The following is an 18092-nucleotide window of genomic DNA, read 5'->3' on the forward strand; positions in this document are numbered from 1 at the left end:
AGACTTGAAAATATGGTGAAGCATATCTTCCCTTTGACTTCACCTGCACAAGTGCCAAGGTAGGTCTCCTCTGCAGAATTGTTTTTCCCTGTGTCGGGAGCACGCACTGGGCTCTCCAAATCATGGACAAACAGTATCCCACATTCTTGATTTTTAGTTCACAAACACTTCTTGTAATGACTAACTACTGACGTTTTGGAGATGTTAGCTCTTTATACAGTAAAGTTACAGTGGGATACAAATAATATCAGGCTGATCCTGCCATGATTTGTTCCCCGGGTTCAAATCACGGACAAACAGCATCTCACAGTTGTTTATGTTTTTGCACAGAGAGGCATTTTTTGAAAAATGTATTGTTAGTAATGTTAAACATTATTATACAGGAAAAAAACAACTACACGTAAAATAATTACACCATGATGCCTCTGCCTTTCTAAATGGGGGGACAGTAATTGCGTGTGTAAATGTAAGCGTGTAAAAACAGAAGATAGTAGGATTAACAGTAACATTTTTTTGTCTCTATCTGCCATTCTGCAATTCATCTCATGTAAACAATAATGTGGCACACAGCGTGACGTGAAAAAAGGCACATACCTTTGATGTTGCGTGATGAACTCTGTATTCCTCGTCCACACGTAAACGCAAAAAAGGAGTTTTAAAAAAAATCTCAGTTTTCGATGATTCGAAACGCCGTTCACGTGTGGATGAAAGGTCCAAATGCACAGAAACAGCTGCGTTTCCAAATATACCTGTGTAGGTGTGGACGTAGCGTAAAAGAGTTAGCAGTGTATTTTATTACTACCTGTAATTTATTGCAGTTTACTTGTATTTGCTGTTTTGGTATTGACATGATATTAGTTAAAAGTATTATAGAATATATAGTACAACCTTTCGCATACATTTGTAATCTGTCCTTTCAAACTGGTGTGTTTCCCTCACAAATGAAAATAGCAAAAGTTATTCCAATCCATAAAAACGGAGTGAGATGTCAGTTTACCAATTATAGGCCAATATTACTACTCCCACAGTTCTCAAAATTTTAGAAAAGTTATTTGTTAATAGACTTGATAAATATATTGAGAAGCATAATCTCCTAAGTGATAACCAATATGGCTTTAGAGTGAAAAGGTTCACTTCGATGGCAGTGATGGAACTTGTTGAAGGGATATCTAATGCTAATAAGGAATATACTGTTGGTGTTTTTATAGACTTAAAAAAGGCGTTTGATACAATTGATCATTCTATATTAATGAATAAACTAGAGAGATATGGCATAAGAGGGTTAGCATACAAGTGGATGAAAAGTTACCTGGATGAAAGATATCAATATTTCGAATTCAATAATGTAAAATCTAAGCAGTTGAAGGTAACTTGTGGTGTTCCTCAGGGCTCTGTGCCCTAAATTATTTATATTATATATAAATGACATATGTAGCATTTCCAAACTGTTAAAATGTCAAATTCAAAATTCAAATTCAAATTTTATTTGTCACGTACACAGTCATACACAGTACGATATGCAGTGAAATGCTTGGACAACTGCTTGTGACCTAAAGAAAACAAAAAAGGAAAAGGCTATGAATAAGATAGGAAATAAATATGAAAAATTAAAAAGGGAAATAAATATGAAAAATTAAAAAGGGAAATAAATATGAAAAATTAAAAAGGGTAAATTTTACTAGGAAGGAATAAAATATAAATTAAGGTTAAAAAGGAAATAACTGTACAACACAAATTAGAATGAAGGGTAAATTTAACTGGGAAAGAATAAGATAAAATATATAAATTAAAGTTGAAAATAAAATAACTGTACAACAAAATACACAATATAGAACTATATAAGAATGTATGAAGAAATATAAATAAATATATACACAATAACAGCAGCGTGATTTAAGTAATGAAGTGAAAACAATGTCCAGAATGTCCAGTGTGTGTAAGAACTGTATGTGTGGGTCAGGACTGTGTGGTGGTGTGATTGAGAGACCGTATCGCCTGCGGGAAGAAGCTCCTCCTCAGTCTCTCTGTGTTGGTCTTCAGGGAGCGGAATCGCTTTCCTAACCTCAACAGAGAGAACAGTCTGTTGTTGGGATGGCTGAGGTCCTTCACGATCTTCCTGGCCTTGGTCCAGCACCGCCTGCTGTAGATTGAGTGCAGGTCAGGGAGCTTGGAGCGGATGGTGCGCTCAGCTGACCGCACAACCCTCTGTAGAGCTCGTCTGTCCTGCATGGTGCTGTTTCCGAACCAGGTTAAGATGTTTCCCGCCAGGATGCTCTCTATGGTGCACGAGTAAAAGTTCCTGAGCACCTTGGAGGGCAGTTGGAAGTCTCTCAAGCGTCTGAGGTGGTAGAGACGCTGACGGGCCTTTTTCACCATGGTGTTGATGTGACAGGACCATGACAGGTCCTGCGTGATGTGAACTCCGAGGTATTTGAAGCTGTCCACTCTCTCCACTGGGCACTCGTTAATGACGGGGGTCTGGTAGTTCCTCTCCTGCTTAGTGCTGAAGTCCACTATCAGCTCCTTTGTCTTACTGACGTCTAGAAGGAGGTTGTTCCTCTGGCACCAGTTCTCCAGATTCCTAATCTCCTTCAGGTAGGCCGTCTCGTTGTTATCAGAGATCAGGCCCACCACGACGGTGTCGTCAGCAAACTTGATGATGGTGGTGGAGCTGGTAGTGGCCACACAGTCATATGTGTACAAAGAGTACAGCAGGGGGCTCAGAACACACCCCTGGGGGGCTCCAGTACTGAGAGTGGTGGAGGCTGAGACATGTCCGCCCATCCTTACTGCCTGTGGTCTGCCAGTTAGGAAGTTGGAGATCCACTGACACATAGATGAGCTGAGTCCCAGATGCTCCAGCTTGGTGGTGAGTGTGGAGGGAATTATGGTGTTAAATGCAGAGCTGTAGTCTATGAAGAGCATTTTAACATAATTCCCCCTTCTAGTGTCCAAGTGAGTGAGTGATGTGTGGAGGAGATGAGAGATGGCATCGTCTGTGGAACGATTTGGACGGTAAGCGAACTGTAGTGGGTCCAGTGTGTCTGGTAGTGAAGAAATGATGAAGTCTCTGACCAGGCGTTCAAAGCACTTCATCACTACTGAGGTGAGGGCTACAGGGCGATAGTCATTGAGAGAAGCAGGGTGGGGTTTCTTCGGGACAGGAACAATGATGGACTCTTTGAAGCATGTGGGGATCACCGACTGAGATAAAGAGATGTTGAATATCTCAGTGAACACAGGAGCTACCTGGTATGCGCAGTCTCTGAGGATACGACCTGGGATGCCGTCTGGTCCTGCTGCTTTCCTGGTGTTCACTCTTTTGAAGGCTCTCCTTATTTCATGCTCGGAGATGACGAGCACGTTTCCGGTGCTGGCAGTATCTTCCTGTCTGCAGCCGTTAGCGCCGCTAACACTAGCATCATTGGAGTCCTTAGCTGCAGCCTCGAAGCGAGCATAGAAAGTGTTCAGCTCGTCTGCCAGAGTCACGGCCGCGTTCGTCATACCGGTTGTTGGTGCTTTATAGTCCGTTATTGTCCTTAGTCCCCGCCACAGGCTCCTAGAGTCACTCTGTTGGAGTTGTGACTCTAGTTTCCTCCCGTAGCGCTGCTTCGCCTCTTTCACCGCCCTCCGCACGTTATATGACGCGGCTTTGTACGGGTCCATGTCCCCCGTCGTGAGTCCCGTGTTGTAGGCAGTGGTGCGGGATCTCAGAGCGTCGCGGATGGTTTTATCCACCCACGGCTTCTGGTTGGGAAACGTTGTGATAGTCTTTGTCTCCACGGTATCATCCGCTAGTTTCCCGATGAATCCCACAACCGCTTCCGTAAACACGTTGACATCATCATCGGAGCTGTTTCTGAACATGCCCCAGTCTGCGTCATCGAGTGCGTCCTGTAACGCGGCCACCGATTGATCAGTCCAGCGCGCGACCTTCCTCTGAACCGGAACTTCCTGTTTCAGCCTTTGTTTGTATTTTGGCATGAGGAAGATGGCGGCGTGATCAGATTTGCCAAACGGGGGGCGGGGTTGTGCCTTGTAACCGTCATTGACCGTAGTGTAGCAGTGGTCCAGTGTCCTTTCACCTCTGGTGGGGCAGGTGATGTGTTGATAAAAGTTCGGCGCTGCACGTTTGAGGTTGGCACTATTAAAGTCCCCCGTCACAATAAGCGCAGCGTCCCGGTGTTGTGTCTGGTGCTGTGTGAGTGCCTCATGCAGCTCGCATAAGGCGGTGACCGTGTCCGCTTGTGGTGGAATATAAACGGCACTTACAATGACCGATGTAAATTCCCGAGGTAGATAAAAAGGACGACACATGATGGACAGTAGTTCCAGATTTGGTGTGCAGGAGCGTGTGAGAGGAACAACGTTTGCACTGTTGCACCAGTTGTTGTTCACCATTAAACACACGCCGCCTCCCCTTGACTTCCCCGAGTCCCGTGTCCTGTCCATGCGGTGAACCGAGAAGAACTCAGCCGGCTGGATGGCGTGGTCCGGCACCGCTGGGTTCAGCCATGTCTCGGTGAAGCAGAGGAGATTGCAGTCCCGAATGTCTCTCTGGAACTTTACCCTGGCCCTGAGGTCGTCAAGCTTGTTCTCCAGTGACTGGACGTTGGCGAGCAGGATGCTAGGCAGAGGTGTGCAGTGTGCACGAGCTCTCAGCCTGTTCCTGACGCCGGCTCGTTTCCCTCTAGGCCGCCGCTTCCCTTTGTTCTTCCTCAAGATCTCACTCGGCCAGCTCGGATCCGGAGTTAAGAACTTCAAATTGTGAGTACATTGTAAACCAATAGAAACAAGAGTGTCACTGTCATACCTAATGTACCCAATGGTGATGATTTTGCCGATTTAGAAACGCTGAAAACTAACTTAAAAAACAAAGAAAAAGTGGTCGGAGCAGTCGTGACGGCAGCCGACCTCACCGGTGCCATCTTTATCTTTAAATGTGTATTGTTTGCTGATGATACCACTCTGTACTGCTCAGGTAAAAATCTAGAACAGCTTCTGACTACAGCGGAAAAGGAGTTAAATATATAAAAAACTGGTTTGATGTAAATAAGTTATCATTAAATATAAAGAAAACAAAATTGATTATTTTTGGCACTGCATGCAAAAAGATATTTTGTGGAAAGGGTTGGCGTAATAAGCAAATGCTTCAGCCAATACCTTTTGATTAGCCTTGTCTCATGCTTTCTTGCTTTGTGGTAGATCTTTGTTCTGTTTTCACTGAGATATTTGAATGCTAATCAATAAAAATCAAAATAAAAAAATAAAAAAATAGTTTACTAAATGTCTGAGGTGTGAAATAAACCGCAATGGAGTTTGAAAACAAAATATGAGTGTGTGTGGTTGGAGGATGTGTTTGTGCAGGGGGTTTAGGTGGTGGGGGGGCGCAAACATTTTTCTTGTAAAGGAAAGGGGGGCCTAGCAAAAAAAAGTTTGGAAACTACTGGACTAACTGATGATGACTGATCATGACTGATAGTTTGTAAAAAGACTTTTGGTTGGCCTCGAAGTGGTTTTAGTCTCATCAAATATGATAATGTGTAATGTATACGTTATTGATCCCCGTGGGGAAACTCCTCTCTGCATTTAACCCATTCACTCAGTGAAGCAGTGGGCAGTTTAGCTATTCCTGCTATCCCAAACTCCTCCCATGCCCGAGCTTTTGCATTAGCAACTGCCAGAGCACCACGCTGCTTAGCCTGCTGGTACCTGTCAGCTCCACTGGAGTCCTGCAGGCTAACCAAGCCTGAAAAGACTCCTTCTTCCAACTGAAAGTCTTGTTGCATGGTCTCTCCGAACTCCTCACACACACTGTTCAGAACTCCTACCAGTGACTGTAAGGATGCTGGGCACTGTAAACTGTTGTTTGGCGGATAGGCACAAATGACATTCAATTTCCTTTCCTAGACCCAAAGGCAAAGGGAAGCAACCGTCTTGTACAGCGGGAAAAACCTAAATGAATGTAATGGGTAAAACACATCACTAGTGACTAGGGCTGTTCGATATAACGATATACATCGGATGACGATATAAAAACGTCTATCGTTTCATTTTACGCTATCTTTTGTTTCGTGGTGTCGCAAAATAAACTCGTTACGGTAATATTTTTTCATCGTTTTGATGGTCACTGTAGTTGCTATATTAATTTCTTAAAGTTCTCTCTTTCTCTTATATTTTATATAACCAAACTACGGATGGACAAGCGCCTGTTTTTATGCGTTGTCGTTAACAACAACGACGGTAAAACCATTGCGTGTCCGCTTGTTTATTTTCCACACAAACCTTTCACAATAAAGCTCAAGATCCTGTCGAGACTTTTCAAAATAAACTGAATCACGTGAAAGAGCAGATTATTTACGGATGAGAAGTAAAAAAAAGAGCTGCCTGGTGCTAAAAAATAAACCTTAGACTCAAACCTTAGAAAAGGCTTTTCCCCGCAGCACGCCGTGTAATAAATACTCACAAAGAAAACGGCGGCCGTTACAACTTTTGTCTAAAAATGTATAGTTTCATGCATCGGTTAAAACACTTGACTCCAACTACATGACGCGCAGCTGCAAACACTTCCCGCAAGTCGAGCTGCCTGAGATTCACAGAATTTACAGAAAATGTTACATTTTTGTGATTTATATCGTTATCGGGACGATAGAATTCTTATATCGGGATATGAGATTTTGGTCATATCACACAGCGATACATGTGACATGACTGGCGTGCTGTCTTTGTACTGATACCACCACTGATCTAAATTGCATGTTTAGGTAATCAATGTGAGTTAAAGAAAGAAAAATAAAATATGCATATTATTATACTTTTAACTGCACTTTTCACCTCTATAATGAGGAAGGAGCCTACACTGGTGCATGGTCTTGGGGGATACCAACTAGATATAGTTTGGCTTGCATTCATTTTTTCTGTGGTGATCACTTTATGAATCACTTTACAGAAGTCTTTTTGTGCTGGTTTTCATTGTTGCTTTGTGTTGTGTTTTGTGTTGGCTTTATGTTCTCAAATAACTATTAAGAGAAAGATTGAATGTATGTCCTAATTAGGATAGGGGCTTGTTTTGGTGTCAGGGACTGTATAGATGTATATAGTTAAATGCAGAGGTGGGTCGAGTATCCAAAAATTGTACTCAAGTAAGAGTAGCATTACCTTAAAATATTATTACTCAAGTAAAAGTGAAAAGTAGTCTTCAAAAATGTTACTCAAGTAAGAGTAAAAAAGTACTTGGTGAAAAGACTACTCAAGTAGCAAGTAACTGTTCAAAATGTCTGATTTATTTTTTAAATAAATGCTATCAGACAAACAAAAATAAATAACTAGAAAGTGCATTTTCTGAAGAAACTGCAGTGTGAATGCTTGAATCTGAATGTATGCACTGAAATGAATTAATTGCTGAATTTAAGTTAAAAATGTTGAACGAGATGAAAAATACAGAAATTTTCACCTGAAAACCAAAGTGCTGAAGTGCTAAAAGCTGACATTCACAGAGAGGAAGTTGGAAAATAGCTGAAAATGTTTTAAATGTAATGTAGCCTTCACACTAAATATACAAATTTTAGTATTTTCAACAGGAATATATGTAAAAAGATCAACAAAATAAAAATTTCCACATTTCAGTTTTTCACAACATAAAGCTTTTTTCACCAATACCTACAGTAAATAATATAAATATATAAACAGTGCAAACAATTTCCAGTGACAAGATATGCTGTAAACCTATATTCATTTTGGCTCCAAATGGCACAGCAGCCTCAGAGAAAACAGAACGAGGCATCTTCAACATATGTACATACAAGGCAGCTCAGTTTACAATAAATTGTATGGGTGTGCATCTATTTCTGCATATTTATCAAAAATGTGCCATTTCTTTACTCAGTGAAGTGATGGTTAAGCTTCAGCAGCAGTTTGCTCTCAAGGTTCATTCTGTGAAGCTGTAACTGCTTAGCAGTGAACAGGAGTCCTGCATGACTGAGAAGTCCTTCACAAGCTCCAGATGCATGAAGAGCTGTGTTGATTTTGATCGACAGCTTCTTGATGTGAGGAATGCCATGCAATAGAACCACGCCTCCAGTGAATGGACATGAAAGGTACCTCTCCAGTTCCCCTGCTTCTGGCTTTCCTGACCCCATGGATCCATCATCTTCATCGAATAGGCCGCTGTTTGTGCTGGCCTCATCCAGCTCTGAGTCTAGGTGATGTTTGATGAAGTTGAGACCTGTGGAAAGATGTATGGTTTTCAAAAGAATTAGGTCTGGTCATTATAGTGCTGCATACACTGCCAAACTGCAGATGTTTGGCAAGAAGAGATGTTTTTTACTAACTCTTGAAGAAAAACAAAATCCTGTCATTCATATCCCGCACAAACAGTTTGCAATGAATTCCAGATTAAGTTTAAAATAAGAATGCGTGCAAGGCTAAGCAGTGCTAGCCAATGGGTCCTCCTGTTTGGCTGTTACTCTGGGAAAAGACGAGAACGACATTGATGGAAGCCGAGACTGGAGCTGCGATGTAGCCTATATAACATTTATATTGTACGAACGTGATAATTATGTATATTGTACTAACATGATAGTATGTTGTACAAACATGAAAAGTATATTGTTAGAACAATATACTTTTCTATTTTTCTTTTGCCTGGATGGCAGCTCCACGCTTCCGTATCCGAGCCTTTTCAATGTGGCCTCACAAAATTGTGACGACTACAACAACCATGAAAAGAGTTGGATGGACACTGCTGCTCAATTGCAGTGGCCTGGTCAATGTTTTCCATTAGTAATTTAGCAATGTTGATGGTGGTGGTGTGTGTGTGTCTGTAAGACAGAGAGAGGGAGAGCGAGGGACAGATTTTGTATGATAAGCTTCATGTTATGGACGCACAGTTTGAGCACTCAGGTCGCATCAGAGCATCAGGCCGTATAGTGTGAGACCCTGCATCGTGACCTATGAACTTCTAACCCCAATTGTACAGTTTGAGCAGGAGCTGACTAACCCGACGCACAGTGTTTGCCCAGCTTAATGCAGACTGTTTAAAATAAACAAGCTGCTTTTTCACATAATAAACCCTGTCACCCGCAGTATTGCCTTCTGTTTTAACAGTTAAAGCAGTAGAGACGAGCAGTTTGCATGTGCGTTGAACTCTAGCGTCATTAACCAGGCTAGCTGTGAGCTTATAGCTCACGCTAGCTAACCAGCGAGCAGTTAAAAAGACATCCAAAGCTGCACAAAACACCCACAAACTTATCTCACTACAAAGTAGCTCCGAAAATATGACTCGCAGCTCGAGCTCGACACATCTGCTGTAACATAAGACTGACATCCAGCTAACCACAGCTAAAAAGATATTTAGAGAAAACTTACCGTTTCCTCAGATTACACGAGCTGAGTTCTCTTTCAAACATTCGTTTTGTTTTGGTGTCTCACTATGGGGAACGCTCTCTCAGCGTTGTCCTCAGAAGCCTCTATATCATTACTCCAGCCAGTATTGGCTGTTAGTTGTGACGCTTGCGTAAGGGAGGGGCCACCCTCCTCCCTATAAAAGGGTGTGACGCAGCGTCACCCGTCATTCAATTTCCTCTTCTCGCTTCTTAGAAACCTCATCTCTCCTGACTGTGAACGTGAGTGCTAGCTTAACTGTCCACACGAGCAAGCTAACACCTTGGTCACCGGGCGCTAGCACGGCTCGCGTTTCGAGTCGCCTGCTCTTCACCACAGAGCCAGGTCGGAGAGTGTGTTAGCTGCCACCACGCATCTAGCACAACAGTTAGCTGACCAAGCTAACTGTCTTTGCTACACACGGTCACCAAGCCAAGTAGCACAAGCGCTAGCCACCACACTAGCCAGGTCATACTACCTCACCATAGCTACCCGACCGAGAGAAGAAAAGAAAAAAAGATCAGCGTTAGCCATCCAGCCATTCCAAGCTAGCTACACCAAGCTTCCTTAATATGGCAGACTGCAAACCGCTGCCCAGAATTTGCCCCTGCGGTTGCAAAATCTCAGGTTCAAATACACATGACGCGTGTGTGATGTGCCTCGGGCTGCAACACGCCCAAGCGGCTATTTCCACACCGGGTATATGCGAACATTGCGCTCGCTTCACCCTAAAAAGCCTTCGCCGAAGGCTAGCCCGCCAGGCTAACCTGTCGAAGGAGGACCCAATGCTGTCTCCAATCGGCCCACCGATGGAGCACACTGAGTCCGCCACACCAGGCACCAGCTGGGGCGACGAGATGGATATCGTCCTCCCGCTGGTGGATGATGCCGAGGTCAGCTGCGAAGCTATGCTTGATTCCCTCGAGGCTAATGACGAGCTACTCAGCGAATCCTCTGAGGGGGCGTCGGAACATCTCGTCTCGGGCAAGGATGACAACGTTTTCTTTGCCCCCTCTGGTCGGAATTCTGCGACACAAGGGGCCGATTGTGATAACCCTGGCACACAGTCCCGCGGCATGGAGCTATTTGACGTTGCAAAACGGGCAGCTGAAAAGCTGGCAATCCCATGGCCCACGGTGACAACGGAGATCATCTGGCCCGTCCCTGCCCTCCAAGGCCGAACGCCTGCAGTCCTCCCTGGCTGACAAAGCGTATAAATCGGTTGCCACCCCCCGCGAGGGCACCGAGTAGGCTCCTGCTAGCCTACTCGGCGGAGCTCCAGGACCAGGCTGCTGCGAATCCGGATGCTAGCGAACTGTGGGAAGAGCTGGGCGTAGTTACGGACCAGTGTCTCCACCTCACAAGAGCAGCAGTACAAGCGGCGGGCAGAGCCCTCAGCATCATCGTCCTACAGGAGAGGGCAAGATGGCTGAACTTGTCGGGGCTTTCGGACAGAGAAAAACGTGACATTCTGGACGAAAGCATCGACCCCGCTGGGCTTTTCGGGACCGCCGTTGCCACCATGCAAAGACGGCGCGAGGAGAAAAAGAAAGAGGGAGAGGCCCTGCAGCTGTGTCTCCCTAGAAAGACCCAGGCTGCGCCTCCACCCGGTCGCCACACGTTCGCTCAGGTCACCAGCCGTCCAGCCGACGTTTAAAATCCCTCGCCGCCCAGCCCCGCAGGTCGCGGCCCAGGGTCCCCTAGGATCGCAGAACCCTAAGACCCACTGGCCCAAGAAACACGTCCCGCCTGCTGCCGCTCAGGGTGCCCCACCACCAGCCAAGCAGTCGGACCGCAAGAAGAAGCGGACTGCCTAACATCCCCCACGGGGTGATCGGAGCCGGACCAGCCCGGGCTCCAAGTTCACTCCAGGGCTCAGTTCCGGAGCCCGTTCGGAGAAGTGTGTTCTGCCTCCACCTTTCAGAGCCTGGGACTCGAGTTGGATCCCACAGAGCGTATTTCAACAAAGAGACGACGAAACACTGTTCAGCTGAATCAAGCATGTCTGTCTCACAAAACACACTGTTTATTAAAAACTCACCCGTTGCATCCAGGCATGTTGCCAAGGGCATGGGAAAAATGTGTGAAAAACACAGAAAGTATGTTGAAAAACATAATGCCCCCACGCACCCAGACACCACCGGGGTTGATTCCCTCAGTGGTGTCCGGCCCCATAAGTGCTGGTCAAGCGCGGGCCGCCCACGCATGCGCAGTCGGGTCTGGCCCGAAGGACCGGTTTCTGCCACAAGAGGGAGCCAGAGCTCCGTCTACTTTGGAGTGCCTGTCTTTGGGGCCACTGTCAGCAAGAATAGAGAGATGGCGAGCTCTTGCTGCGCCAGAATGGGTTGTGAGGACATTAGAGCGAGGCTATCGTTTGCAATTCGCAACCACCCCTCCCAGATTTCACAAAGTGATTTTCTCTCTTGCAAAAGGCGAATCAGCCAGGATCCTGCAAGAAGAAATAACTACCTTGCTATCAAAGGGAGCAGTACGAGAAATAGCCCAGGAGCAGAGCCAATGCGGCATTTACTCAAAGTATTTTCTCGTGCCCAAGAAGGGAGGGGGACTGCATCCGATACTGGACCTACGGGCTCTGAATCAGCATCTGAGGTCATACAAATTCAGGATGTTGACGACCACCGCTCTGCTGCATGTAGTGCACCCAGGCGATTGGTTTACATCAATAGACCTGAAGGACACATATTTTCACATCCCTATTTACCCGCCTCACAGAAAATTCCTGCTCTTTGCGTTTCAGGGCAGAATGTACGAGTATCAGGTCCTGCCGTTTGGTCTCTCACTGAGCCCTCGGGTATTTGTGAAATGCACAGAGGCAGCCATAGCCCCACTGAAGAGGCGGGGCATCCGCATAGCAACATACATAGACGATTGGCTGCTGCTATCAGAGTCAGAAATAATGGGAAGAGAGCACACCAGGCTGACAGTGGATCATCTGATGGCTCTGGGTTTCACCATAAACTACCAAAAGAGTGTCCTGCAGCCAGCTCAGGCCATCTCTTTCATAGGGATAGCTCTAAACTCTGCCTCGTACAGAGCGTGTCTCTCTGTGGACAGAGTAAAGAATGCTATCACATGCCGGCATTTTTCAGTTGGGAAGATTTCTCCCATTCAGAAAATGCCTGCAGATGCTGGGATTAATGGCGTCTTCACTGGCAGTCATTCCACTAGGCAGACTGCATATGAGGGAATTTCAGCGATTCTCCCTGAGGGACCAGGAGGCTCCGCTAGGGGTAGACGCATTAGCTCACAACTGGCCACATGCTCTGCTTTATGCGTTCCCACCACTGGCCTTAATTTCTCCCACTCTAACCAGAGTGAGAGAGAGAGGGCTAATAATGATATTGATCGCCCCAAGGTGGATGAGGTCCCATTGGTTAGCGGAGATTATGCCCCTCTTGTGGAGTGAACCTTGGCCTCTCCCTCTCCGACGAGACCTAGTCTCCCAAGCCAGGGGGGAGATTTTTCACCCTCACCCCGAGCGCCTCGCCCTGTGGGCTTGGCCCGTGAGAGGTTGAATCTGAGTACGGCAGGACTCCCCCAGGGTGTTATAGCCACTATTCAGAGTGCTAGAGCCCCCTCCACAAGATCATTGTATGAAAACAAGTGCAGGGTATTTGAGGAATGGTGTGGAAAGTCTCACACTCTCTCCTTTCAGTGCTCTGTGACAACAACTCTCCTTTCTCCAAGAACTGTTAGATAAAGGAAAGGCCTTTTCCACAATTAAAGTATATCTAGCAGCCATTTCAGCCTGCCATGTGGGCTTCGTGGATGGCCTGGTGAGCCACCACCCGCTAGTCTGCCGTTTCATGAAAGGGGCACGACGGCTCCACCCAGTGTCTAAACCTCTCGTTATTCCTGGTGCTGGGGGCAGTTTCACAGCCACCATTTGAACCACTAAACCAGGTGGAAATAAAAATCCTGTCTTTGAAGACTGCATTGCTCCTGGCTCTCGCATCTCGAAGTGATATTCATGCGCTGTCAATACACAAAGAGTGCACCCGATTCACGCGGGATAACTCTAGAGTCACACTCAGGCCAAATCCGGCCTTTGTGCCCAAAAATCCTTTCTCCAATGCACCCCATTGGAGCTGGAAGCTTTTTGCCCTCCTCCTTTCTCCTCCCCTGAACAGGAGCGCCTACATGCTCTCTGTCCAGTTAGGGCTTTATGTACCTATATAGAGAGAACGAAGGCTTTCAGGACATCGGATCAGCTGTTTGTTTCCTGTGCTAAACCACATCTTGGCAAGCCCGTTAGCAAACAACGCATTTCCCACTGGATTGTTGAGGCGATCCAATTGGCTTATTCCAGCACGGGTCTGCCCCCCCCCGGAGGGACTTCGTGCTCATTCTGCCAGAGGGATGGCAACCTCTTGGGCCCTTTTTAGGGATGTCTCTATAGAAGAGATATGTGCAGCTGCGAGCTGGGCTTCACCTTTGACCTTTGCAAGGTCAAACAGGTTGGATGTCACTGCACCATCTCTAGCCCACACTGTGTTAAGTGTGGGTCCCCACGAGACCTCCTAAATTGGCAGTCAGTCATTCAGATGGGCTTATCTGGCAATACGGGAGTCTGCATATCCCCATAGTGAGACACCGAAACGAATGTTTGAAAGAGAACTTGAGGTTACTCTATTCTGTAACCCCTGTTCTCTGATAACATGAGTGAGGTGTCTCACCAGATCACCCTCCTTGCACGAAGCGAGGAAGAGGTGAGCTTATCTTGAATGACGGGTGACGCTGCGTCACACCCTTTTACAGGGAGGAGGGTTGAGAGAGCGTTCCCCATAGTGAGACACCTCACTCATGTTATCAGAGAACAGGGGTTACGGAATAGAGTAACCTCAAGTTTTTTCACGCTGAAAAGTTGGTTTGTTTTGGCTCTCACTGAAGACACCGACACTGAAGACAAAGCTGTTCTTTTGTACTGCTTTTATGCAAAACATTCTTTGTATATGAGGCCAAGGGTGTTCATCCTCTTCAGCTCTGCTTTAGCTCTGCCATGTTTTCTTCTTTCCGTGTGTCCGCTACTTTGAAACGCTTGGGCGGCTCTGCCCGCCACAGTTTCAAACTGGTCATGTGACTGCATGGCTACATCTGATTACCGGAAAGTTACCGGAAACTCCACTGGCGGCATGTTATCTAATGTGTTAAACTAATTATTTTTTCAAAAGTACCGTTTCTTCTTCACAAATGTATTCAAGTAAAAGTAAAAAGTACCGTGCAAAAAAGGTACTTTAAAAGTACTTTTTTTTTTCAAAAACTTACTCAAGTAAATGTAACGGAGTAAATGTAACTCATTACTACCCACCTCTGGTTAAATGATTATTATGAGACAGTGCACTTCAGGTCATTTCATGGAGAAACGAAGTCTCAGAAGCTTCTGTTAAGTAAATCTCTCATTGTTCACTAGCCAATTTTGGCTTTTCAGTCCATCTTAGGCTGTGTCATCAACATTCTCCGCTCAGATGAGAAATCAAGTTGTGTATAATGTGTGGAGTTTCTGGGCATTTTAGGAATCCAGAATAATCAAATCCTGTTCAAATTTCGGGGCTCCTTCGGGGCCAAGACAAGGATGTGGCCACTTGCCCATAGAAACCCATTCCACAAAGCTCTCTAAGCACTGTTCTTGAGCTACTCTGAAGACCTCATGAAGTTTGGAGGTCTGTAGCTATTGCCTCTTCAGAAAGTTGGCAACCTCTGCATACTATGCGCCTCAGCATGCATTGACTTGTGGTTGAGTAGCTGTCATTAGAAATAAGCTTTGTGTACTACATTTTGACTATTAACAGTTGAGTGTGGAATATTTAGTAGCCAGGGAATTTCATGGACTTGTTGCACGGGTGGCATCCTATCCATCTTATTCAAACACATTACCATACTGGATTTCCCTAAACTCCTGAGTGTGACCTATTCTTTCACAAATGTTTTTAGATGCAGTCTGTATCACTAGGTGCTTGATTTTATTCACCTGTACCCATGGAAGTGATTGGAACACCTAAATTCAATTATGGATGGGTGAATTAATACTTCTGGCAATATAGCATATATGTCCACTGGATTTTCAATTCCAACTCCAGAAACAGGGACAGTTAAGAGTTAAGCAGATTTGAAATATAATTGAAAAGAGGTTTATTACTGGACCTTTTCATCACATCCTGTTCATCACATGTCATAAACCTTACCCCAAATGTAAGTATTGATCAATATTTTGTATGCTGTCGGTAGTTTTTTGACAACAGGATTTTGTTTTAGCTCAGAAAAGACATTTTTTAATTTTCCTACATTTCCTGTATTATCCCATCACATCAAACCTTATATTCATCTGAGCTGTATATTTGTTTTATTTATTTTTAAAATCATACCTGCATCTTTTATGCTGTCAGCAAGATCTGAGTGCCTCATTTATATTTTAATCTGCCATTGTGTTGCAGCAAAAAAAGAAGTCTGCCATGATTGTGTTTTAAAATACATGAACTGATGCTGAAGGCTCTTCTTAGCTTTTAATTTTAATGAGTGTGTTTTGTGAGACAGACATGCTTGATTTTAGATATTCCAATGCTGTCCCAAGGTAGTTGGAGGAAATGTGTTTTCTATTTGTTCCACTCATCAGTTAATCCCCAGGAATCTTTGGAACATCATACTCTACCTGTTTGATTGCTATGAACAGGTAACAAAATCATCTGAAAGCAACTGGTACTAGTTATGGCTATCATTTATCAGTTGACATGGGTTGTGATTTTGTTTTGGATATTAATGCTTGATTATTTAAATGTAATTGTAGTACGTCACACTGACAGCTACTGTTGAGTCATTTTGGCATGTCATTAAAAAAGAGATGCAATGCTAGAGTGTCACGGTCCTGGGTCTCCTGACCCAGCGTTTTTAGTTCTTTGTGATGTTTGTATTATTGTACTTGTGTGAGTTATTCTATGGTTTCTAGTTTCGATCCCTTGCCCTTCATGTTTGTCTGTGTCCCCTCTGTTCTGTGTAAGTCTGTGTCTGCATGTTTGAGTTCCCCTCTGTGTCTTTCGGTTCTTAGAGTCCTCTGCCTTATGGTTTATGTCTCTGTGTTTCTTAGTTGCTGTCTCCACTGTGTCAAGTTCGCGTCTCTGTGTGATCCTTCCTGTTTTACTTTGAAGGTTCGTGTCTTATGTGAATGTGTCCTGCTTTGCTTGTCCCGTCAGTCCTGATTTCTCCCAGCTGTGCCCTCCTTCTGTGCCTCATTCCCCTCGTTACTTCCCAGTGTATTTAAACCCTGTGTTTCTCTGAGTCAGTGTCGCGTCGTCCCTCATGCTGTGTGGATCGCCCTGTGTCTCTCTGTGAGTTCTTAGTTTGTTGTTTCCTAGTTTAGTTTAGTTTGTATGTTTGTCCTACCAGCAAATAAAGCTGTGATTTTTGAGTTCATCCCCTGAGTCTGTGAGTCTTGCATTTTGGGTCCAACTCCTGCCTGCCACACAGCGATTCATGACATAGAGAGCCTTGGACGGATCTAGAGTTAAGCTCTCGTCGAATTCTCATGTAGAACCCATGCCTTGCACTCTCTCACCACAGCGGCAGATTTAGTTTTAGTCAGATGGGAAAAAATGGTAAACAATAAACAAAGCAAACTGGTTTTTATGCTGGTCGCTTTTCTTGGGCAAATCTTAAACTTCAAGAACACCAGTCAATTTGTTTAGATTAATTAACTGCTTCCCCCTACAGCCCAAAACATACAATTAGTTCGGTTAGGTTAGTTGGTGATTCTAAATTTCCCATAGGTGTAAATGTGAGCGCGAATGATTGTCTATCTCTGTGTATTAGCCCTTTGACAGACTGGAGACCTGTCCAGGGTGTACCCTTCCTCTCGGCCTATGGTAGCTGGAATATGCTCCAGTCACCACACGACCCTGATAAGAATAAAGAGAAGAGAATGAATGAATGGAGGGACAACTGCAGTGTAGTTCTCAGTGTAAAATTGAAGTTCAGTCTTTACAACCACATTTCATGGGTGCTATTACTGTCAAACCGTACATCCCAAATGTGAAATTATAGCCTATTATATGAATCAGATTGTGGTAATCACTAGAACTACTGAGTAAGTACTTAATGATAATCTTGATTATCCACTAACACTACAATGAAACCACAAGCCTTAAACTTACAGTAGGAATCGAGTAATAACAATGTACTTTCAGTTAAAGAGCTAAAATCAGAGCTAAAATCTTAATTATATGATGCCACTGACAAGTGACTAAAGGCAAATAATATTCCAGATTAGTCGTGGTTTTAACATTGCTTGAAATGCTTGTGTAAATAGTAGCATACATATTAAAATGGTATATCTAAGAAAACTGAAAATGAATTGCTTGGTGTTGTGGAGAGCACTGTTACTTTACAGTAAGGATGTCCTGGGTTCAAATCCAGCCTTGGTCCTTTCTGTGTGGAGTTTGTATGTTTTCCTTGTGTTTATGTGGGCTATTAGAACAAGGTGGCATGTGTGGACCAGGGACAAGAATAATGAACTACTGGGTTGCTACTAAGCATGTAATCCCAGGGGAAAGGGGTGTCAGTTTGGCCGGCAGTCATGTGTAGGTTAAAAAAAAAATTGCGTAAAACAGGAATGAAGTTTTTTCCATCAACTGGTAGTCTTTATTAAAGATTCCGTGCCAACATACACACAAAGAACCTAACCCCTCTAAAAGCAACTGGCT

Source organism: Aulonocara sp. 'chitande type north' Nkhata Bay, linkage group LG15 (assembly GCF_057382095.1).
Source record: "Aulonocara sp. 'chitande type north' Nkhata Bay isolate Kocher_YH1m ecotype deep benthic linkage group LG15, A_spYH_male_GT1.1, whole genome shotgun sequence".
Lineage (NCBI taxonomy): Eukaryota > Metazoa > Chordata > Actinopteri > Cichliformes > Cichlidae > Aulonocara > Aulonocara sp. 'chitande type north' Nkhata Bay.